This window comes from Phyllostomus discolor, chromosome 11 (genome assembly GCF_004126475.2).
Source record: "Phyllostomus discolor isolate MPI-MPIP mPhyDis1 chromosome 11, mPhyDis1.pri.v3, whole genome shotgun sequence".
Lineage (NCBI taxonomy): Eukaryota > Metazoa > Chordata > Mammalia > Chiroptera > Phyllostomidae > Phyllostomus > Phyllostomus discolor.
In genome coordinates this window covers 56237050-56262579 of record NC_040913.2, presented here as the reverse complement: position 1 = coordinate 56262579, position 25530 = coordinate 56237050, and the positions used below count along the sequence as shown (strand labels likewise).

Genomic DNA, 25530 nt, shown 5'->3' with positions numbered 1-25530 from the left:
TTGCTCCACCTAAGTCTGAAACAATGACAGGGTGGTGTAGCTCTGTGCTGAAAAGGGCGGATTCCCGGGGTGATCAGGCCTAAGAAAGAATATGTAAATTACTGTGAAACCTTCTTTGTTTAGAATGCTCTCAGTTGAATGAGGGGTCCTAGGAGGAAGTTAGTTTTTTCCTCAAAGTCTTACAGCTCTTTGACCCCGACTCAAAATAGACCGGCAGAGTTCCTCGTTTTCTATGGTTCCTTACTTCCCCCTAATGAGTACTGTACTTTACCTGAATTATTATGCAAAACAAGCTCAATAAAATCAGGTATGGACGGTAAATCAGCGCACTCCCCACTAGGGGAGGTGGCCATTTCTTCCCTACTTCCCCACAGAAACTAGTTTGTCTCTGTGCATGTTTTTTTCTCGCGTGTTTTCAGTGAGCCATCCGTAGCGTTCCGTGGTCACTGCTGGCCGGTGACCCATGCAACAAATATTGGCAGGCTATAGCTGAACATTTTGCTGCAAACATTTCTGAAATATAAGGTTAATACATGTTTGGAACCTAAACAATTTTACTGGCCTTAGCTGGCAATAAATGAGGAATAATCCTAAGATCTTGAATTAACTTTGGTAGTTTAGAGTATACTCAGAGATCTGTACTGACTTTCACTTCATGTTTTTTTAATATGAAGTGTTTGTTTTATTGCTAAAAAATGTGAACTCAGATGTTTTATCTTATAAAATAATGATTACACAGCAAATAAGGTTTGTTGGTATTTTATGGCTTCTTCTGGTTTAAATATGAGATTCTTTTGTTGTAAAACATATACAGTTCATACAGTTCTCATAAATGCAGCCTGTCAATATTTTACATAAAAGCTATTTGATACATCTGATTTATTCAATCAGAACAGAGAAGACCAAATACTGGTCAGAGAAGTTTAAACTTAGTTGATAATTAAGACTGAGTTAAGATCACAATTAAACATTGTATTCAGACAGCCATAAATGTCCACAGGATTTTCAAAATATGTTTTATTTTGGCAATATGTACACTTATCATGACTTGTCCCTCACCTCAGGCCCCTAAGCAATGAGAATGTGAAATACAAGATCAGTCAAAGGCAGGACTGGGTGTCTTGAAAATAGCCTGCATTAAAATGAGAGGGAGGGGTGAGGAGGAAGGTTAAGTATTTTGATCAGTAGAACATGATTGATTGAAATTCATCCATTGTCATCCTAAATGACTAATTAGGCAACATCCTTTTAAACATAGTTTTGTTTTTTTTTTTTTAAAGATTTTATTTATTTATTTTTAGAGAGGGAAGGGAGGGAGGGAGAGAGAGAGAGAGAAACATCAATGTGCGGTTGCTGGGGGTTATGGCCTGCAACCCAGGAATGTGCCCTGGCTGAGAATCGAACCTGGGACACTTTGGTTCCCAGCCCGCGCTCAATCCACTGAGCTACGCCAGCCAGGGCTTAAACATAGTTTTAAAAAACATTCCACTAACTGCATATGACAGAAAGAAAAAAAAATTAAACCTTTGAGATACATTCCATGTCACAGGAAGTTAAGCAAGTCAAATAAGTTCTTGCCCTTTTTATTGAGTCAACACAAATGAAACATATATTTTTGAAAATCAGCATATACAATGTGCATGTTCAAATTTGACTTTAAACAGAGAAATGTGTTCCCTCATTCATTCACCTCAACAAGGAGTTTATTTATAATTTATTTATTTATATAATTACTATGTGCTACACATTGTTCTTCATGTTGAAGATACAATAGTGATGAAAATAGGCATACTCATGGTCCTTATGACCTTCAGGTACCAGTGTAGAGTGCTGTATATGTGCACAGAGGTAGAGGGAGAGACACCAAACCAAAGGAACATTTGAATTGAAGTAGTAAAGTTTATCACCAAGGCAGCTAGCTAGTTTATGACATGCTGGAAGAATGTTGTACATTTCATTTTTTGCTCCTTTCATAGTCTTTGTCTAATTCTATCCTATTTTTATAAGCTTGGAAAACTTTATCATGAGTCTGTATAGTCTAACTTGTTTTTGCAATGTTGTATGATTCTCTTGGAGTAAAAAAGTTCGTTGTCTAAATTGACCAGTCTGGGTAAATTTAAAAGTAGTTTCTCTAACATTGAGGATTTTGAAAAAGACAAAATAAATCACACATAAGCACACACACAAGTCACTAAGAAGGGTGAATAGAAGCAACACTATTCATTTATCTTCAGAAACATTTAACTGCCAAATCACAATGTATCAGTCTAAAAGGCAAATTTGAAGCTTTCTTATTTTGAAACAATAAGATAAGCTGAATATATAGATTTATCATAAATGACTTAAAGTGCAATTCTGACAGAATTAAATTTTTTTCTCTTGCTTCCAAATGTATATTTTACATTATTATTAAATTTTCATTCTCCCTGTGGAACCAGCAACTAATATTTGCTGTGTAGTCCATGTGCACCTTATAAATATGAGTACTATTTACAGGAATGTTACATACATACTTTGGCTTGACCAATATTAGCAAGAAAGTTATGGTGCTAGTATATCTTAATGAGTATATTTAGGTCCCTAGCACATTCCTAATACTTACATATATTTTTGGCTTGTCACCATTGACATCTAGGAAATTTTGAGTGACTGCCTTCTGCAATAATTTCAAGTTCTGTTTTGTCTTGTTCTGCTGATAATGGAGATTTAAAAGTACTCAGTTCTTCCCCTATATCTTTCTTTGAAGTCCTACTTCGTGATGAATGACACTCAGTATTCTTATTTTAGTGTTGAAAATAACACACACTCTCTACCATTTAGTACATTTAAGAGGGTATTTGGAGAAATCTTTTTACTTCATTTAATGAACTGATGCTGAATTACTAAAAGCCTATATTAATTGTTTCAGGTAGTGCCTACTTATAGTTGTAAACATCCACATATTTTCCAGCTCTTTAGTTATTGTTTGATTTGTAATATTTCATTTTGTTGGTGAAAGGAGACATTTTTAAGGTACCACAGTCTCAAATGTTTGGACTATGACAATGCTTTGATGTGATACAAATATGGAAAGTATCCAGAGGTCAACACTATGCTATGATAATATGCCATTGATAACTAGAATGACTAAATTTGCAAAATCAGAAAAAGTGTAAATTAAATCAAGATGTGCTACCTACAGATTCAAATTTGCTAGGGACACTTTTACATTTCAGTTCCAGTTCTATATTATATCTTTCAACCTGTGTGTCATACTCCCACTTAGAGGTAATTGTTTGATCACTAGCGAAATATATTATTGGCTTGATAAATTAGCTGTGGTGTTCTCTTTTGAATAAATATGAATTAAGATTGCAATCTTGTTTGGGAGAACACTCTATTAAATTTCTTGGATTTATATGAAGATATAACAAAGTGCATTCATCAATCTAGGAGGTTTGCTAACTTCTGCATTTAGCCTATGTTTAGTTACTCAAGTCTACAATTAAGTAACAATACACAACAACAGGATTTGAATTTTGATGGCAGTTGGCAAGATGCTGAATTGTAATTAAACCAATGGCATTGATGAATTCCTTACAGATTTAACCACTGTGTAGACTAGCTAACATAAAGCAAATAGTTTACAATTTTTCTACTGATTTGTATATATATAGATACAGGTATTATATATTATTATATAGTATATACAGTCATGTGCCATATAACATTTTGGTGGTGGTCCTATAAGATTATAATGAAGCAGAAGAATTTATATCACCTAGTGATGTTGTCATATTGTCACAGGTGGGCACAGGTAACCAGGTTCTTAGCGATCGGGACAAAGAATTGAACCGAACACCCAGAGTTCACAGAAGAGAACATGGGAGCAGGCCAACTCCAAGCAGAGACTGACCTCATGGGCTGGAGGGACTTGATTCTTATAGGGAGGATCCTTTCTGGCTAGTTTTGGTGGACTTTTACTGAGTATATACAAGTAGTTGCATTACTTTAAAGCTACTGTGCATGTGGTTTCCCATGATCCTCCCCAATTGGCCACCAGGGAAGAGGGTCCCACAATGCTACCGAATTGACCCCCGTTTCTCCTGCGGTCCCCCTGTACTAAGTTCACCTTTCCCTAAGCCAGAGAATTACAGCTCTCCATGCTTGAGATTGGTGGAAAAGAAAAGAATTATTTATTCAAGTTATACAGACTAAAAGTAATGACTTAATGCCTTTGTCAAAATCCCAAAGTCCCTTGAAACACCCACAAACGCACACAGTCCTTTGTTCCCTCCTTTGCCCAGTCTGGGGTACCGTATCTCAGGAGAAGAAATAGAAGTCTGTGGCTTAGGCAGCTCTCGGTTTTTCCTAGTAATTTATGCTCAGCTGGCAGGCCTTCCTTAGTTCCCAGCACCATTGGTTGTGTTGCCAGGATCTCCAGCTAAAGCCTCGTGGTGATTCTTCTAATGGCTGGGGGCAGGGGGGACAGGGCGTGATCCCCCTTTCTGGGATAGTGACGGCAGCAGCAGCAGCAGCAGTGCCCAGAGGGCTAGTGCAGAGCTTATTGTGTCCTGACCCCAGGTCCAGAGCAGGTGGCTGTGAGGTTGGCCTGAGGATCTGAGAGCCCGAGCTGTGAGCATGGGTGCAGCACGCCGAGGCCTGGCGGTGGCTGCGGCAGCAGGGCGGTGACCCGGTGCTCCTGAGTCACTTACTGGTGGTGTTACAGAACACAACAAGGGGGGCCTGGGATGATATACTATTATTGAAAGAAGGCCCCAGGTCTGTTATGTCCGCCGCCAGAGGAAAGACGTCTCTCAATGCCAGAGATTCGTGAAAAGGAAAGGAAATGTTTATTTAATGCTATACTAACTTAAAGTAGTGACCTAATATCTTCACCAAAATCCCAAAGTCCCTTAAAAGACCCACAAACAGACACAGTCCTTCCTTCCTTCCTTCCCCTCTTTGCCCAGTCCAGAGTACCGTATCTCAGGAAAGGAAATAGAAGTCCATGGCTTAGGCAGTCCTCTGGTTCTTCCCAGTTAGTACTCCCTCTCGACTGGGAGACCTCCCTGGGTTCCTGGCACCCTCCGCTGAGTCAACCAGGATCTCTGCTAAAACCAGGTGGTGGTTCCCCCTTCTAAAGCGGTGGGGGGGGGTCCCCACTCTGTCAAGGCCACATGGTTCTCCCTTTCTCAGAGCTGTGGGAGTCTTCACTCTGCTAAAGCTGTGTGGCTCTCTCTCCAATGGCTGTGATCCTCTCTCTCAGGGCTGCAGGAGTCTACACTCCGTCAAGTCCGCGTGGTTCTCCTCTTCTCTCAGGGCTGCAGGAGTCTACCGTCTGTCAGGTCCGCATGCTTCTCCTTCTCAATGGCCGCCAAATCTGGGTTTTAAATCCTCGAGGCCAATCTTCCTCTGCAGCCTCATTTCCGACTCCTCCCACACTCGGCTTCACATGCCAGAACTCGTATCCTTCTAGCTTTACTGGGCTGCCTTCATGAGTCTGGGCAGGTGTGGCCCCATGTCCTGGAGCCAATCTTCTCTGAGCTCCCATGCAGGCGCTGTAACTCAGGGGACCTGCCCCCCAGTTACATCTTGGTGGGGAAGTTACTTCTATTCCCCTGGCTCAGAGCTGGTCACAGCTATATAACATATCTATGCAACCAGTTAAAGGTTATAGATATGCTAAATGACCATACGAGAGGGTAGCTGCAAGGCTGTTGCTATGTGAAACAGCTCTCAATGGCCCTGCTCCATTTGTCCCTTCCCCTGTGGTGGAGGGTGAGGACATTCTATATATTTTTCTAATATTTCCTGGACACCTTGAGTTCTGAACTCCATTATAAATCGTTCGTTTGGGGACCCTTTAGCTGCACCCTCCGACAATATTATAATGTAATACATTACTCTCATGATTGTGGTCAACCAACCTACTGAACTACCAGTCATATAAAACTATAGCACATGCAATTACAGTATTGGCTTATACCATTAGTTTGTGTAAGTATGCTGTCTGATTTTGAAATAATGATGTGTGGGAGGCCGCTCTGCATAGCATGTGCCCAGTTCCCACTGGGAGATGCACAGAACGCATGCCCACCAATAGGTTTCCTCGTGGGGAATCAGGTCTGCAAAGTACTTAGGCTGCTTTGAGTCTTGCTTTTTGCTAAAACTCCCTCACCCTGAATTGAGGACATTTACTGCAAAGCAACTTCCTAAAAACCATGCTAAACCTTTCAAGGATGAGTGTAACAGGTTCAACCACTTTTGCCTTTTCATTTGCAAATATCCCTCTTCTGTGATGTGATTACCAGCATTCTCTTCTTTGTTTTCTGTATAAGGTAACCACCTAAAGTGAGCCTGTGCATAGTTAATGAGGACCTTCTGTCTGGAACTCACTGGCCTGCTGTGAACGAGGAACACTGCGGATGGCTCATTGAAACACGAGAAAAACATACACAGAGACAACCAGGTCCTGTGGGGAAGTAGGAACAGAATGGCCACTCTCTCTAGTGGGGAGTGCCTTGTTCCCTTGCTGGAGAGGCTTTTTATTGGGTTCGTTTGCATAAGAATTCAGGTAAAGCTCATTACTCATTGCTAGGAAGGATCAAACAATAGATAACAAGGAAGTATGAGGGCCTATTTTGAGTCAGGGTCAAAGAGCTGTAAAACGTTAAGGAACAAACTTACTTCTTCCTTGGACCCTTATCATTCGATTGAGAGCATTCTAAACAAATTAGGTTTCACCAGATTTTACATATTCTTTCTTAGGCCTGATCACCCCAGGAAACCACCCTTTCCAGCAGAGCTGTACCACCCTGTCATTGTTTCAGGCTTAGGTGGAGCAAGGGAAGTAAGGCAGCCAAGAGATAAGGAGATTTTCTCGCAGACAATGAGGACTCAGGCTTTGTCAAAGCCAAGGGGTGAGGGTCCATCACCCCCTTTTGCTGTAGCCCCCAAAGTCCTTCCTTGGGGTTCTCCCACATAATCGTGCCTGTCTTAGGACGTTCCCCCCTTGGGGAATCTTACCCATCACTGGCTAACTGACCAAGCATTAGGGGCCAGGCAGGGTGAAGTAAAAGGAGCAGAAGCGGTGCTCCTGCTAGGGAGATAAGCTTTTGTCTCCTTGGTGGCTTATGGTCCAAGGTTATTCCCTCAGCCTTAGCTTTGGCAGGAGTTACAGCTTCTGATACCAGGCAGGGTGGTTCCCAACAACCTTCTTGTAATGTGCCCAGTAAGACAATAAAAGCTCATTGGAGCGAGGGCTAAGGCTAATTTGCTCCCCTTGAGAGAAAAACCATGCTGTCCCTTTTCCTGCACAGGACTTGGTAGTCCGTGTGAATTTGTCTCATATTTTATCCATAATGACTTGGACCCCATGAGCCGGGGTCACATCAATGATGAAATCATCTAATGCCACATTTCTCAGAACAACATTGCCTATTGTTAAGTGGCACATGACTGTGTGTGTGTGTATATATATGTATATATAATTTATATATAGATACATATTTAGCAATATTTATATACAGTCCTTTCAAAAATGCAAGCATCTCATGTCTTTGAACAACTTGCAAGAGACTGCCTTTCAGTCCTCTAGTTATAAATTAACAAAACTTATAGACTGAATATTTTTTCTGAAGGAAGAGAACTATATTTCCTCATATCTGTATTCTCAAGCTTTTAATAGTTTATGACTGTAGTAACCATTCAATGAATATAGTTGATAATATTTCTTTTTTTTTTAAAGATTTTATTTATTTATTTTTAGAGAGGGAAGGGAGGGAGATAGAGGGAGGGAGATAGAGAGAGAGAGAGAGAGAGAGAGAGAGAGAGAGAGAGGGAGAGAAACATCAATGTGCGGTTGCTGGGGGTTATGGCCTGCAACCCAGGCATGTACCCTGGCTGGGAATCGAACCTGGGACACTTTGGTTCCCAGCCCGCGCTCAATCCACTGAGCTACGCCAGCCAGGGATAATATTTCTTAAATGAAAATCCTGCTTCTTTTCCCTCATAAGTTAAAAGGGAAAGTACATATAAAAAAGCAGTGGACTTGAAAAATATATGTCTTTTTTAGGCATTTATTACAAAAAAATGCTTGCATTCTGAGTATTTTTGTATGAAGATAGTTTAGAATCATAGATATTTAAACTTTAGAAAATAGTAAGTTTTTATTGCCATTCCTATTTAGAAAGGTATAAGAAAAGGGTCTATGTACTGTGTGGAAGGATTCTACTTCCTACCCAAACTAGCTTGATGCAGCTCTCTTGAGCAAGACCAAGGATTGGAAAGCAACCTCTGCTTTGGGTTATGACGCTTGATTTTTTTTCTTTTCTTTTTTTTAAAATATATTTTATTGATTATGCTATTACAGTTGTCCCATTTCCCCCCTTCTCTCCCCTCCACCCAGTACTCCCTCTCCTACCCACATTACCCCCCTTTAGTTCATGTCCATGTGTCATACTTATGAGTGCTTTAGCTTCTACATTTCCTGTACTATTCTTGCCCTCCCCCTATCTATTTTCAACCTACATTCTATGCTACTTATTCTCTATACCTTTTCCCCCTCTCTCCTCCTCCCACTGCCCTGTTGCTAACCCTCCATGTGACCTCCATTTCTGTGGTTCTGTTCCTGTTCTAGTTGTTTACTTAGTTTCTTTTGGTTTTGCTTTAGGTGTGGTTGTTAATAATTGTGAGTTTGCTGTCCTTTTACTATACATGTTTTTTCTTTATCTTCTTTTCTTAGATACGTCCCTTTAGCATTTCATAAAATAAGGGCTTGGTGATGATGAACTCCTTTAACTTGATCTTATCTGAGAAGCACTTTATCTTCCCTTCCATTCTAAATGAGAGCTTTGCTGGATAGAGCAATCTGGGATGTAGGTCCTTGTCTTTCATGACTTGGAATATTTCTTTCCATCCCCTTCTTGCCTGTAAGGTCTCTTTGGAGAAATCAGCTGACAGTCTGATGGGAACTCCTTTGTAGTTTACTGTCCCCTTATCTCTTGCTGCTTCTAGGATTCTCTCCTTCGTTTTTACCTTGGCTAATGTAATTATGATGTGCCTTGGTGTGTTTCTTCTTGGGTCCAACGTCTTTGGGGCTCTCTGAGCTTCTTGGATTTCTTGGAAGACTATTTCCTTTGCCAGATTGGGGAAGTTCTCCTTTATTATTTGTTCAAATATGTGCTCAATTTGTTGCTTTTCCCCTTCCCCTTCTGGTACCCCTATAATTCGGATGTTGGAATGTTTAAAGATGCCCTGGATGCTCTTAAGCTTCTTCTCATTTTTTTTTGAATTCTTATTTCATCATGCTTTCCTGCTTGGTTGATTCTATCTTCCTTCTGGTCCACTCTATTGTTTTGACACCCAGTTTCCTTCCCTTCACTATTGGCTCTCCTCCGTGTATCTTCCTGCATCTCTTTTATGGTAACCTGCATCCTTCTAATTTGTGCCCAAAATCAATCAATTCCATGAGCTTTCTGATCACCAGTGTTTTGAACTGTGCATCTGATAGATTGGCTATTTCTTGGTTGCTCAAAAGAGTGAGTCCTGGGGGACTGATCTGTTCTGTTGGAAACATATCTCTCCCTGTCTCTCCTTTTTTTTTTTTTTTTTTTCCTGTCTGGTTGCTCTTGTTATGGTGGGGGTCGTAGCCTTAGGTGTTCACTGTGGCTGGGCACCCCAGTGGCTAGATTGTGACGTTATATGCGGGGGCGGGGACGGGGGCGGGGGTGGGGGCAGGAGGGAACCTTGGCGGTAGTTCCGTTCTCCTGGGATCTTAGTCCCTTCTCTGGGATCCTGAGCTGCGAGCTCTGCCCTGGTCTACAATCGCCACCTCACTGGGTCTGCCAGCTGCAGCTTGTGTACTCAGGGACCACCGCTGCATTCTTGCATGCCGGATGGCTTTCGCACTGATTTTGCACCAAGTTTTCCCCAACCTCCGCGAGCCGCTGACCCGCGACCGCCTGGCTCCTCGTCTCCTACCAGTCTGGATATACGGGTCTACTTCAACTTCTTGGCTGTCCGACTTCCATTCAGATAAATCCTCTGTCAGTTCTGGGTATTATTCTATCTGTAAATTACGTTGTTCTAATCTTGGTTGTGCAAGGAGGTACGGTGCGTCCACCTATTCCTCCATCTTGCCAGAAGTCCGAGGCTTGATTTTTAAAAACAGGTGTTCTCCTGGTGTATAATCCATTTCTGGAAGTAGCGCTAATGAGATTAGGGAAAGTAATCATTTACTTACTAACAGAATTGACCAGAATTTGTGAGAAAACCATAGGAGAACAGTGATATCAAGAAATTCTTTATGAGAACATAGAATAACTTTTATAAGTAACTCCAGTATTTCTTCTGTAACTTAATTTTGTGATATAAACTCATCCCACACTATTCCTACAACATTCCCTCAGGAACTCCTGTGGCACCTAATCTTACTGTTTATTTAAAAGATGAATGCACCTTTTCTCTCCATAATGTCATTATCATGGAGAAGTCCCATTTTCAAGGTACACAATATTAAGGGAGGGTGGTATAATTTCAGTCTCAGCTGCTATGTAAGTCTCCTTGGCTTTTCTTTTCAGGTCTCAATTTTTTGGGTGAAAAAAATGCTAAGCATTCTGTAGCTCATTCTGCTTTTTCTTCTTGTTTTGTCTCTTTCCCTACAAAGTCTAGCTGTCTGAGAAATTACTAACTCAGACATGGTCATGCCCAATATTGGACAATTTTTACCAAGCCTTCTGCAAAAGCACTGGATTGCTACCCATTTCTCCATAATCCTACACATATAACTGTAGTGCAGACCATTTGGCCTATTCAGGGTTAGCGGCAGGGTGTGTTGAAACTTACCTTTATTTGAATCCAGAAACTGATTTAACTTTCTAGCTCATTAATAGGTGAATTGAGGCAAATATACCAACACAATAAATAAAGATGTGTATTAAATTAGTAAATGAATGAGTGAACTCCCCAATCCAAAAAAATCTTGGAATATCAAAGCCATTTTTTATGTCCTGGGAAATTGCTTTTTCAGTGACCTAGAATGCCAGGTTGGGTTTGAACCTACAGAATCTCCTGTGCGTACATGGCAGTGGTCCTGAAACTAGGTCCTCCCTTTAATAATGGCTGTTTTTCAATAGGAAATATTCACAAAGCATCCTATAGTTGAATGAATGAATATTCCATATCTCTCTCTGGTGAAAATTCAATAATAACTAACATATATAGCACTTACTATGTCTAGCTCTCTTCTAAATGCCTCACATTCATCATCTCATTCAATTCTCACAAAACTGTGTGAGATGGTGAGGTAGTCAGAATAATGCCTGCCCCTCAGATATCCACGTTCTAACTTGCAAGACCTTTGACTATGTTATCTTACATGGCAAAAGAGACTTAGAATGTGTGATTCAGGACACTAAGATGAGACTACCTTAGATTATCTAGGTGGAATAAGCACATGAATCATTAAAAGTGGAAAAGATAGGCAGAAGAAGAGAGCAGAGTTATGCACTGTGATAAAGACTTGACTGCCATTACTGGCTTTGAAGATAGAGGAAGGGGCCACAAACCCAGGAATGCAGGCAGCCTCCAGAGGATAGAAAAGGCAATAAGAAGACTCCGTAGAGTCTCCAGAAGGTAAAATAACCCTGACAACATCTTGATTTTAGTCAGTGAGGCCATTATCAGACTTCTAAACTGAAAAACTGCAAAATAAACTTGTACTTTATGAAACCTCTAAGTCTATGTCACAGTGATAATTAAAGGTCAATACATATGACAAGTTTTACCCTGATTTTATAAATTAGGAAAATGAATCAGAGAGTATGAGTGACTTGCCTATTGAAGCAGCTAGGAAGTGGTCCAGGAAGGATTCAAACTGAGGGGTCTCCTTCTACAGATAATGTTTTTAACCTCATATTAATTTGTCTTTTAAGCCATCTAAAGCCAAAATTGAATCCAACTTCTGAATTTAGGCCTCATTGTCTGATGTTGGAATCACTTCCTGCAGTTTTAAAATTTGGACCCTCTAGGGACCTGCATTTCCCAGGGTGCATGACAAGTAAAGGGGTGTCTACCTCTAGTTGGCACCGTTGACGTAAAATCACTGCTTCTCTCCCATTTCTGCCCTTCATCATGGCACCTTTTTTCATAGTGTTGGCTCCTCCCCAATTCCTAGATAACTATAAAAGCCTCTTCAAAAATGATTATAATAATGATGATAATTATGTGGAAGAAAAATTAAATGGTGATACTATACTTCCATATAGCTAATTTTTGCTTTCTGAGGTTTTCACTATAGTGATTTATTTATTTATTTATCTATTTACTTATCGTGCATTTTAGACATAACAGCTCTGTAGTAGTGATGAATGGCCCTTATTATATAAACTTTACATGTAAGGGAAATAATGTTCAAGAAGATTCCATAGTTTGCCCAGGATCCCCCAGGGAGTAAGAGATGGTAATAAGGACCACCTGTTTTCTTCAGTGCCTTAAACTACAATGAAAAAGACAAAGACTTCAAATCCCATGAACATAATTTGGTTCTAAGGCATAGTATTATTAGTACTTATTAGCTTAAAGGTCATGGAAACATCACTTAACTATTTTGAGTCTAAAAATACCTGCACAATGGAGATAAAGGTTCCATCTTATATATTTGTTATGAGGATTGACTAGGATAATGCCTTAAAATTTTGCATCATAGAGGAAGTTAACTAAATGTTAAATTTTCAGAATCCTATCCTTTAGAGGGTCATTTTGTGATGAGATTATTCAGCCAAAACAGTTATTTCTGAAGTTCTTCTAACCCTCCAAATCCTAGTTTACTTCAAACTTGTGTCATCAGTTTCCCTAAAGAGCATGCATTTTTTTTTTATGGTGCTGGAAGTGTGTTTTAGGTAGGGTAGACTTATTTGTCCCCAAAACCTCCAGATAATTGAATAACAAAACACTTTGAAGAATGTTTGGCAATGCAGACTGACTAATGTACTTTTAACTGGTACAAGAAATATAACTCACTACTTTTTAAACCAGTAATAAAGCTCTTCTTTTCAGACTTTCATTGCTTGCAATTATGTAATTTTTATTCTTTCTCCTATTGCAATGTTTCCTTTTAAATTAAACACAGGTGAAGCCTATAATAACAGCTTATGGTATGGAATAGAACTACTTTCACAGAGATTCCATCAAAGTTGATATCTCCCTGCTCTCTGAAATATGCACTTTAAAGGTACTTCCTCCAAAAGAATGTATAATAAGCAGGCTGGCAGCAAGGTAGCTGGTTCTTTTTTCAATTTGCTTTATTTACACTTTCTGTAACGATTTTTGAATGGGAATAACATTATTCCTTGATTCTGCTTTTTTTACCTGGATATCAATACTCACCTATGATTACATTTGTCTCAGATCAGGAATAAATCGCAAAGGTTTGAATTTGAAAACATCAGAACATAGCACTGCAGATCAGAGCAGAGACCACAAATGAATTTCAATGACCTTGACTTAGTTTGCCATCAGGAGTTCATAGAGCCTGGTGTGACACTGGTAATGACTTTTTAATGAGAAAACAGGAAAACTGTGAGAGAACTAGGCTGGGGCCTTCATTTTGGCTTTCTTATGCTGAGTATGTGTATAAAAATAAATGTAACAAAAGCAAATCAGTAGAGATTTCTTTAAAATTCATTCCTTCTGTTTTAAAGTCAGAAATATTTTTATCTTAACCCAGCAAACATAATTGGAATAAAATTAGAACATATAAGGAATTGAATTAATCCATGGATTAAACTTATACATTTGGGATAGCATGATTATTATGGATCTAATCTAAAAATCAGTGTTGGCCATGTGGTTGTATAGAACTCAATGCACTGTGCTGCATACTAAAAATTCCAGGTATCCTTTCAGTTCTCAGTGTAGAAACTTCTGTAATATTAATACCATGTGAACTCAGAAACAGTTTTGAAGAGCTATACTTTCTCTTACCACGTTGACAAAAAATGTCTATTTTATTGTTAGAGTCTTTGAAATAGCTTGAGGAATTGTTCAACAGTTAGTAAGTGGAGAATGGTGTCAGAAACAACTAACAAGAATGAGTATGCTAATTGTAAATGGCTTGGAGGATCCATTGAGAATATTCTATTTTTAATAAGTAGTTTTCAAGTCATTCTCAAGGAAATGATTTACTATACACAGCTGAAAAATCATCTCTTCATGATCATCATCCCTTTCAGAGGTGATTTTCAATTGTTTTAATGCAGTGGTTGCACACCTGCTACAAGTCAATTTGCAAATCTCATTGTGTCCAAAATGCCAATAGTTTTGCTTCTACAAGGCATACCATGTGATATCACCTATAATTGGACATAATCAACAAAACAAACAAGCAAATAAAATATGACAAGAGACATTGAAATTAAAAACAAACTGATAGTAACCAGAAAGGAAGGGGGAAAGGGATAATAGGGGATAAGAGGAAAAGGGACATCAAGGAACATGTATAAAGGACCTATGGACAAAGCCAAACAGGGTAGGTTAGAGAGTGAGAGGTGGGGATGGGTGGGGCAGGGGGGCATGGTGGGATGAAAATGGGGACAACTATACTTGAACAACAATAAAAAATGTTTTCTCAATTAAAAAATATTCATATATATGCATAGAGTGTATATATATGTATGTTTGTATGTATGTATGGTATATAGGATATAGATAATATATATACTATATTTAGTATAGATGCTGTATATATACAATATAAAGCATATGTGTATATAGCATCTTTTTTGTAATATATGATTATTTGAATGAGATATACTTGGGATGGGAGAATAAAGGACTTCATTTCACAATAATTCAGACATGACACTGAAATCAGTATCTTCACATTCTATAGTTAGCATACCACAATGCTACATTTTTAGTAATTGTCAAAATTTGCAGGTGATTTGCTTAAATTCACCTATATTATCCAGGTTAATATTTCTGAGTAGGCAAAAGGATCTTATAATAGTAAAGATCTATACAGTCTTGATTCAATCAGTGCAGCTAAACTGAGACAAGTCTTAGATGCCTATTAATAAGAATTCTACAATGTATTTGAGATATATTAAGATATATATACATACACACATAAAATCCCATTTAATTTGGAATGTCTAATTATTGGAACAGCTGGAGGTTGCTAAAACATGTGATTATCCTGTGAATATTTATTAGTATTTGTATTACAGTGGTAACTATTTTGTCATCAATACCAAGCTGTGTGCTATGTGCCTTTTTAAATGAAAAGAAGGACATTTTATAGCACTATACAAAACTTACTTTTAAAAGATGGCATATACTACCTAAACATCCACTCTCTAAAAACTAGCATTTGAAACATAGAAACTCCTATGTATTATTACGTATTGATGAAAAATAAAAAGTGCTTTCTTTTTTAAAACCATAGAGAATGCAGGTTGTCTAGTATAAATTATAGAGCGTTCATGGGAGGGTGGCTGGCAGACCCTGGCACAAGGTGGCAGCAGGCTGACCCAGCAAGGCAGTGGATTGTGGAGAGGGTAAAGTTCAAGGCAGCTGGGTGGTCCCACATTCTGTTGGAGATAAACCTAGTGAAACTAGGGAGTGAGACTGACCGAACAACCCTGGGTCCCAGCACAGGGAAATAAAGCCTCAAAACACCCAATGAAAACACCCATAGGGGTTGAGGTGCCAGGAGAAACTCCCAGCCTCACAGGAGCGTTCACTGGAGAGACCCACAGGGTCCCAGGATGTACACAAACCCACCCACCTGGGAATCAGCACCAGAAGGGTCCAATTTGCTTGTGGGAAGCAGGTGAAGTGACTGAAATCCAGCAGAGAGCAGAGTAAGTGCCATTGTTCCCTCTCAACCTGGCCCCACACACAGTGTCACACCTCAGTGATGTGGGTTGCCCTGCCATGGTGAACACCTAAGGCTCTGCCCCTCATATATAACAGGCACCACAAGACAAAAAAATATGGCCCAAATGAAAGAATAGAATATGTTATTGATTGGTTGCAGAAAAAATACAACTAAGCAACGAAAAGATAACCAACCTATCAGATGCACAGTTCAAAACACTGGTAATCAGGATGCTCACAGAATTGGTTGAATTTGGTAGCAAACTGGATGAAAAAATGAAGGCAACACTAGGTGAAATAAAGGAAAATGTACATGGAACCAAGTGATGGGAAACTGGGACTCAAATCAATGGATTTGACCAGAAAGAAGAAAGAAACATCCAATCAGAAAAGAATAAAAAACAAGAATTCAAAAAAGTGAGGAGAGACTTAGGAACCTCCAGGACATCTTTAAACATTCCAACATCTGAATTATAGGGGTACCAGGAGGAGAAGAGGAAGAGCAACAAGTGGAAAAGTTATTTGAACAAATAATAAAGGAGGACTTTCCCATTCTGGCAAAGGAAATAGACTTTCAGGAAGTCCAGGAAGCTCACAGGGTCCCCAAGAAGTTTGACCCAAGGAGGAACACACCAAGGCACATCATAATTACATTACTCCAGGTTAAAGATAAGGAGAGAAAACCAAAGAGTTGCCAGTTAGATTCCCAGTGAGAAGACTTGCCTGGGTTGCAGAGCAGGTCTCCACTAGGGGGAGCTCGAGAGGCAACCACACGTGGTTTCTCTCCCTCTTTCTCCTTCCCTTCCCCTTTTCCTAAATAAATAAATAAATAAAATATATTTTTTAAAAAGATAAGGAGAAAATCTTAAAAGCAGCAAGGCAAAATGAGAGTGGTACCTACAAAGGAGTACCCATAAGACTGTCAGCTGATTTCTCAAAAGAGACCTTATAGGCGAGAAGGGGCTGGAAAGAAGTATTCTGAATCATGAAAGGCAAGGATCCACATCCAAGATTGCTCTATCCAGCAAGGCTTTCATTTAGAATGGAAGGGCAAATAAAGTGCTTCTCAGATAAGGCCAAGTTAAAGGAGTTCATTATCACCAAGCCCTTATTATATGAAATGTTAAAGGGACTTATCTAAGAAAAAGAAGATAAAAAACACCTACAATAAAATGACAGCAAACACAATTATTAACAACCACAGCTAAAAGTAAAACAAACTAAGCAAAAAACTAGAACAGGAACAGAACCACAGAAATGGAGAACACATGGAGGGTTATCAACAGGGGAGTGGGAGCAGAGAGGGGGGGAAAGGTACAGAGAATAAGTAGCATAGATGGTAGGTAGAAAATAGACAGGGGGAGGGTAAGAGTAGTATGGGAAATGTATAAGCCAAGAACTTATGACACATGGACATGAACTAAAGCGGGGGGCGGAATGTGTGTGGGAGAGGGTGTGCAGGGTGGAGGGGAATGAAGAGGAAAGGGGACAACTGTAATAGCATAATCAATCAAATATATTTTTAAAAAGAATATAAATTGTTATTTTATTAAGAATATAAATTTCCATATATAAATATTTATTTCTTTTAAGCAGACTTTAGTGTTTTAATAAATGTTCATAAGTTAAGCTGTTCTTATACCTAAGACCTCTTTAATTTGGAGTTATTGCTATAAATACAGAAACAATTAGTTGAACTCTTATGAAGTGATACATCTCAGAAAAGTTAATATTATTTCATATCAACCAATTAAAATCTCATAAACATGTCGCAGAAATATTTGAAGGATTCAGTTACCTAAAACTTCCATACTTACCTTTTAAAATAGACTACATTAAAATAATTTAAAATTATTGCTTACACCAATTAGCAGACTTATTTATGTCATCAAGTTATGTACATTATTTGAGTTAAGACTACCAATTAATAGATTTTACTACATGAGCTAATGCAACATTCCTATTTATTTTAACTTAATTTTAAACTAATATAAGATGATTCAGTATTCTTTCTTTTCCACATATTATATTTTCCTTAAAAAATTTTGAAATCCTTGGAAGGATATGGGAGGTTTAAGTTGATGAATTCACTTAAGTAAACATTAATTGACTAACAAAAGCCTGTAATTTAAATAGGAGAACTATTTTATTGGTTGTCTGTTTATGATCTGGCTGCTCAGAATTTGATTTATGTCAATATGGATATTTAGCAATAGGATGGGACAAATGAGTCAAATCAGATTCAGCCCAAGTAAATTTCCATTGAATGTGCCTCAGTACAAAACTTTATTGTCAAGTGTTTCATGTGAGATGGGGAGAATTTGGTGACAAAAGAATATTACATTATTGGAACTTTGAGAGAATGGCAGAAAGGAATGGATGGATAATGAATACAAGGTGGGACAAAACTAGGTTTACAGTTGTGAGTATGTGAAACACAGTTTATTCTTGTAATGGTGTTTATTAATTATTGCATTATTTTCCATTCAATCAACTATAAACCTACATTTGCCTCACACTGTATATTCAGGCTTGCATGTTTTAAATGGGAAAAAAGAAAGTGTCTTTCTAGTTTTGAAATATATAATGTCTCTTCTACTTTACTTCAAAAGAAAACAGAGGCATATTTAAATGATTGGTATGCTTTACAAAAAATATATATCTATATGCATACACATATATACATATGCATGCTGGATTATCACTTGAGAAACAAGATATATCTTTTTCTTAAGATTTTATTTATTTTTAGAGAGGGAAGGGAGGGAGATAGAGAGAGAGAGAGAGAAACATCAATGTGCGGTTGTTGGGGGTTATGGCCTGCAACCCAGGCATGTACCCTGGCTGGGAATTGAACCTGGGACACTTTGGTTCCCAGCCTGTGCTCAATCCACTGAGCTACACCAGCCAGGGCTAAGATATATCTTATAAACATATGATAAAGGCATAAATTTAATGCCATGGCCTTATCAACCAATTTTCAGAGGACTCTTCATATTGCCTTTTAAGGATATATGGGATACAATTCTTATTTTTAGAATTTTATCTCTATTTCAGGAAATGTTCAAACCTTCTTTTTAACTACCTTATAATCCTTAACTGCCTTATAATACTAGGGTATTACTAGTGTGATTGATTTCTTGGATAGCGCTGTCTCAAGTTATGTTCACAACACCTTACAAGTAGCTTGTGACACTTGCATCATACCTTCTCACAATATTCTAATAGCATTTGTACCATCTACTTTTGGTTCCATTGATAAACAATGCATTCTGATGATATTTATATCTCAAAATCCAATTCAAGATACACACTCATATCAGAGTGGATTTTCTTGCAGGATCAACCATAATGATGGCTATTATATACCATCATATGTAGGTATGAAAGGGCTTACCACAATCTATATCAGTTTTTTTTTACTGTAGCCAAAGATTTAAATTGTAGACACAAAATAACAAGTTAAAGATTCAGAATTGCTTAAATCTCAAATTTATTTTATGACCTTAATATCAAAATGATAATTTGCCATAGAAGCAGATAGCATATTAATTTAAAAGATCAAATAATATAATTAGTGGCATCATCTCAAAAGAGGAAAGAAAGAGTGGAAAGGTAATAACTGCAGATATCATAGGTGAGCATTTTCCAAAATCTGTGGAAAGAAACAATACAAAATACAAAATGTTTGATATAAGAAGTTCCGGGTCTCATAAAGGATAACTATAAACAAACAAATAAGCTTACCTAATTCCACTATGTTCAAAATGTTGAAAATAAAAGCAAACAGGGGTTTCTAAAAGCAATCACAATAAAAAAGACAATAGATGAACAATAAAATCTTAGATTGACTTCTCAACAGAAAGTTTGGAATTGAGAAGAAAAAATATCATTTATAGCATGTTAATATCAATCTAGAATTATGTAATGAGCAAAGGTATGCTTAAAAATAAATTGAAATATGTTTTGGGATGAATAATACCTGGATGAATTCTTTACCATCAAACCCATACTACAAAGCTTGTTATAAGAAATTCTTCAAGATAAAATAAAATCATCACCAAATGGAGGAGAGAGGTACAAAGAACAGCAAATGATTATGAAAAACACCAAATATTAAATATGAATACATATAAAACAACATTGATTATTTAAAAGAAGGTAACAATATCCCACAAAATTTATATTTAGAATATATATGTAAATACATAATGACGATGTAATGGTAATAGCATAAAGAGCACCCTCTTTGGAAACAGAAAGCAGTTTTTCAAATGATTAAATGTGGAGTATTCATATGGCTATAAATATGGAGTAACCATAAGAAAATTCACTCATAGATCTATACCCAACAGCTATACAAACATATGTCCATGCAAAAAATTGTACACAAATGTTTGTACCAGCACTATTCACCATGCCCAAAAGGTGAAACATCCCAAATGTCCATCGAGGGATGAATGGATAAACAAAATATAATATATTCATGCAATGAAATATCCAGTCATAAAACAGGTTAGAGCATGGATGAACCTTGAAAAAATATGCTTTGTGAAAGAAGCCAGACACAAAACATATATGATTCAATTTATATGAACATTCACAAAACAAAAAATTACAAAAACAAGGACACTACAAAAACAGAAAATAGATTAGTAGTTGCCCAGGGCTAGAGTGAGAGGATGGGAAAATGGGGGGTGGATAACTGAGAATGTAGGATTTCTTTTTAGGTGATGCAAATAGTCTAAAATTGACTGTGGCAATGGTTGCTTATATTTCTAGATATGTTAAAAACCACTGAATTTTAAATGAGTGAACTGTAGGGCATGTAAATTTTACCTCAATGAAGTTGTTAAAAATACATCAATAAAAAATATAGATAGACAATGGAAAATAACATCAAAAGTCAATTAGACATTATAGTGAATAAAAATAAAAGATCTGTGCCCATAAAGAGTAATAGTGAACTTTTTTCATAGGGTAAAATATTTACATATCAAAACCTACAACTAATATCTCTTTCAATAAAGAAGCATCAATATTTTGCATTGAGACTGGAAAAAATCTAATACCTCTTTTAATGAACATTGTACTGGCAGTTTTGGCCAGTACATGAAGAAAATGAAAAGAAATATATGTTATAAAGATGAGAAAATAGAAGTAAATTGTTATTTTTAGTCATTATTTTTAGTGACATAATTGTAACTACAGAAAATACAGGAGATTCCAAAATTCCTCTTTTAGAATTAATAAGTAAACTGAAGAAACATATTGTATTCAAAGTTGTCATACAAAAATATCCCCCATTTCTTACATAAAAGCAATAGACAAATAAATGATGAAATGTTTTAATATGTCAGTTGCAATACCCATAAAGAGATTCAGATGTTTAGGAATAAATCTAATTAAAATATTCTAGACCTCATTAATGAAAAACTATAACAGATCGCTGATAGAAATTAAAGAAGACCCAGATAAAAAGAAAGGAATCACAGTGATGAACAGGAAGACTCAGCCCCCCAAATGGACTTATTATCGGCCAAATCAAAATCCCAACAGGAATTTTGGAGAAATTTATAACTGATTCTAAAAGTTATAAGAAAATTTCAATGTTATTGAAGAATAAATATGGAGGATTTATACTATAAATTTCAGTATTTACTATGGCAATTTTGATGTGAGAATAAACAATGAATAATGGAAGAGACAATTGATATCAAATTACACAAATATAGAGTTTTATAAATTATGGTAGAGTCACCAGTGAAATTCAGTGGGAATAGGATAATCTTTTCTAATAAAAAGAGTTTGAGTCAATAGTTTATCTATATGGAAAAAAGAATCCTAATGCCTGGTTCATACCATATATACATTAAGTATATGTATGGATATACTTAAGAATACCAGAATGCAAAAGATAAACAAATAAAAAATGGTTTCTATAAGTCAACATAAAAGAATATCTTGATGATCTGGAATAGATGTTTCCTTAAAGTGTATAAAAAACATTAACTACTTAAGATATCATCAATTCATTGAACTTTCTTAAAACCAAGAACTTATAATTATCATAAGATAGCATTATTGAGAATGAGAAGTAAGGTTCAGACCAGAAGATATTTGCAGTACATATCTGATAAAAACATATGTGCAGAATAGATAAAGCATTTGTATGAAATCATGAGAAAATGACTGACAGATCACTTAAAATGGGCAAATACAGTGAAATAGCCTTTCAGTAAGAAGGATGTCCAAATAGTCAATGAGATTATGAAAAGGTTCTCAGCATCATTCATGATCAAATCAATGTTAATTAAAATGACTAAGTGATGCTCCCAGACCCTGACCAGAATGGCTAAAATGAAAATGATTGAGAATACCTAGTGTTGACAATGATGTGGAACAAAAAGGAAAACAAAAGGAAAAAGAAAACATTTTGATATATTTCTACTGGGACGCCATTTTGTACATCCATTTAGGAAACTTTTTTGACAAGTTCTAGGAATTCAAACACACATATATACTAAAAAGTAGTGATTTCATTCCTCTGTATATATTCACGAGATATGAGGGTTTATCCTAAAGAGACATGCATAAATATGTAAACAGCAGCATTATTAATAGGAGCTTCAAACTAGAACCATCTAAATAATACAATACCATCAATACCATCAATAATACAATAAATAAATAAGTTATAATATTTTCATATTATGGAATACCACACAGTGAAACTCAACACACTAGAATATGGATGGATATCACAGAAATAATAAGGAGCAAAGAAATCCAGAACCTAAAGGGTACATGCAAATTGATTCAAAATCCATGAAAATGAAAAAACAAGCAAATCCAATCTCTGAAGATCCAGGTGACAATGATGAGTACTTCTGGAGAGAAAGTGTTGATTAGGAAGAAGAGAAGCACAGTGAATCTACTGAAGAGTTAAAAATGCTGTATATTTTGATATGGTGTGTGTGAGTGTGTGTGCACACACATATGTTTTTGTGTATGTGTAGATGTATGTCCATATGTTTCTATGTGTTATGTGTGTATATATGTACTTGTGTATACATATAAGGTAGCTGTACATGCAGACTTAATATGTGGATGCTTTTATATTAAAAGCAGTATTTAAGATTGATGTTATACTTCAATAGACCAGAAACATGGGGTCTAAACATGACTACAAATCACTTTCAATGTTCATTTTCCCAATCACTATGGATTGCTATATATTCTTGCTCCAGTTACATGCAAAAAAGTGACACAACTGTATTTTGATATGTTTTTGGTATGGGAACCCCAGTAAAGTTTTTCAAAATCAAATTTAACTTTACTTATTAAATGCTAATTTTGACTTTGCTGTAATAATTCAACTCAAAAGCACAAACTGAATGTGTAGGATTAATTTTCCCCTTGGATATGTTAATTTTTGTGTGATTTCACAGTTTTAACTTTACTAATCAATGTTCACCTTATTTAATATTTTCTTCATTTAATTAAAAATTAAACAAAGATATTACAATTGCATGGGACTGATTTATTTACCTTTGGTGCTATACATAAAGAAACCTATTGCTTTAAATAGTGTATCTGATGATAAGTTGTGCTGTTTTTTTCTTATACAATTACATTACAGAACACAAAACTTTTTAAAAAAATATTTTATTTATTTATTTTTAGACAGAGGGGAAGGGAGGGAGAAAGAGAAGGAGAGAAACATCAGTGTGTGGTTACCTCTCATGTGTCCCCTACTGGGGACCTGGCCTGCAATCCATGCCTGTGCCCTGACTGGGAATCAAACCCCAGCATTCAATCCACTGAACCACATCAGCCACAAATACCATTTAATGACATAGTATATTTTGTCAAGTATCAAAAACATTTGTTTATTGATGTAGTGCTGATGCTGTTTCCCTGATATTTTATATAGTTTGGGGCCAATGAGCATCTCTCTTGTCCCTTGGTAACTTTATAATGGTATAATTAATTCTCATCTTAAATCTTTTCACCTGCTATCAGACAAGAACTAGCTAGGGAAAATTGATTTGTGAAAAGCTTCTAGATGTTAGATGATAAAATGATGAGTGCAAACTGGAGGGTCAAGTATTCCCCTTTTTTGTAATTATACAGCTTGTGCAGAGCATAATACCTCAATAAAATATATCAATAGGGATCTTCCCCAATGGAGGGAGACATTAATGTCTATGCATATGTGGATTTAAAATCCCAAGCTGGAAGATAGAAAGGCATCTTTACTTTCTTATTATAAGACCTGTAGTTGATTTATCATGTATCTTCAAAAAATTCTAAGAATCCATTATTATGATAGTTTAGGAATGAGTGGGGCAACAGTACTAGAAAAAAATACAGATTCCTGCATTTTCAATGCCAAAATTAAAATACTGCAGATGATACAGTTATTACTTGAGTCAATTTCACTTTCTTATTTTAAGTACCAGAATTTTACCATAGTATCCTTTACGATATTATTCAACAGATAATTTTATTAATTATCCATTGATCAGTAATTTAAGTTATTGATGTGTTGAATATGATAACAACATAGTCATTTCTTTCCTGAAACATGGATTTGTCTCCTCTTTACCGAGTCCTTGGACCTAATTTTTGCGTAAGTCCTTCCATTTCTACACAAGGCTATCATAATAGATATGTGGGCTAATACATGCTACCCTTCTGGGTCTTTCAGTTGAGTCTATTTTATTTTTCACAAGAAAAATAACTGCCTATAAAGGGAGGATTTTGACTGTTTCTCTATCTTTCTCCTCTCTTCTTTTTGCTTTTCTTTAAACAATTTAATTTGCCACCAGTTAACAGAACACCTCAATTAATGTAAGAACAATGTAATACTAGATGAGCTCCTAAACAGTCTGAGCTTTGGTTTCTTCTCCTCTCTATTTGTAACAAACATTCACTATTTTATAGGCTTTATATTATGAAGAATAAATGTATATGATTCACTTGGCATGAGTGCTCAACAACTGGCCATTACATTTTGTTATTTTTAAAAAATAGTTAAATGCTGAAGACCAGCTGGGAGTGTAGGTAAGCCTTACAAAAAGGGAGTTAAAGAAATGGATAAAGAAGTAATTTTTGATCTGGATTGACAGATGTATAATATCTAGAGAAGTTGAAGTTAGTAATAATAGGTAGACTTAAAATCCTTAATAAAAATGAATCAGGTAGGCTTAGCTTTACATAGAGATCACTATATTTAAAATGTTCATGTTGTGCTTCCTTTGGTAAAATAGATTTTTGTTCTTCTTTAATTGATTAAGTTGTGTTATTCTCTGAAAGATTTTAAACTATTCTGAAAGAGTTTGAAATAAAATTTATTGGGAAATACTATTGATGGATTGCAATTCTGCCTAATATACCTATTAATAAGTATTCATAAAACTCTCTAAAGCATTGAAACACTTAACATTATAGTTATAATACCCAAAAGAAGCCAGGGGGATTTTAAATTAATTTTATATTGTAACGGGGATTTCCCATTAGTTTAATTTTTGCTTGAATTGACCATAGTGTGTGTGTGTGTGTGTGTGTGTTTGGTGTGTGTGTGTATCTTTTCCAGGGGCCTTTCAACATTATAAGAAAGCTGGGGGATTAACAGGAGTTAGGATGGAGTGTGTTGTTCAAAAT

At 36.6% G+C, this 25530-nt stretch overlaps 1 protein-coding gene and 1 long non-coding RNA gene across 2 annotated transcripts in view; both read left to right on the top strand.

Moving 5' to 3' along the window:
- The window catches only part of FGF14 (fibroblast growth factor 14), a 215646-nt gene that overhangs the window by 98150 nt on the left and 91966 nt on the right, over positions 1–25530 (top strand).
- Positions 782–2799, top strand: LOC118497389. Its single transcript, XR_004899913.1, has 2 exons — positions 782–1262; positions 1472–2799. It is a non-coding gene; the product is annotated as an uncharacterized LOC118497389 (long non-coding RNA).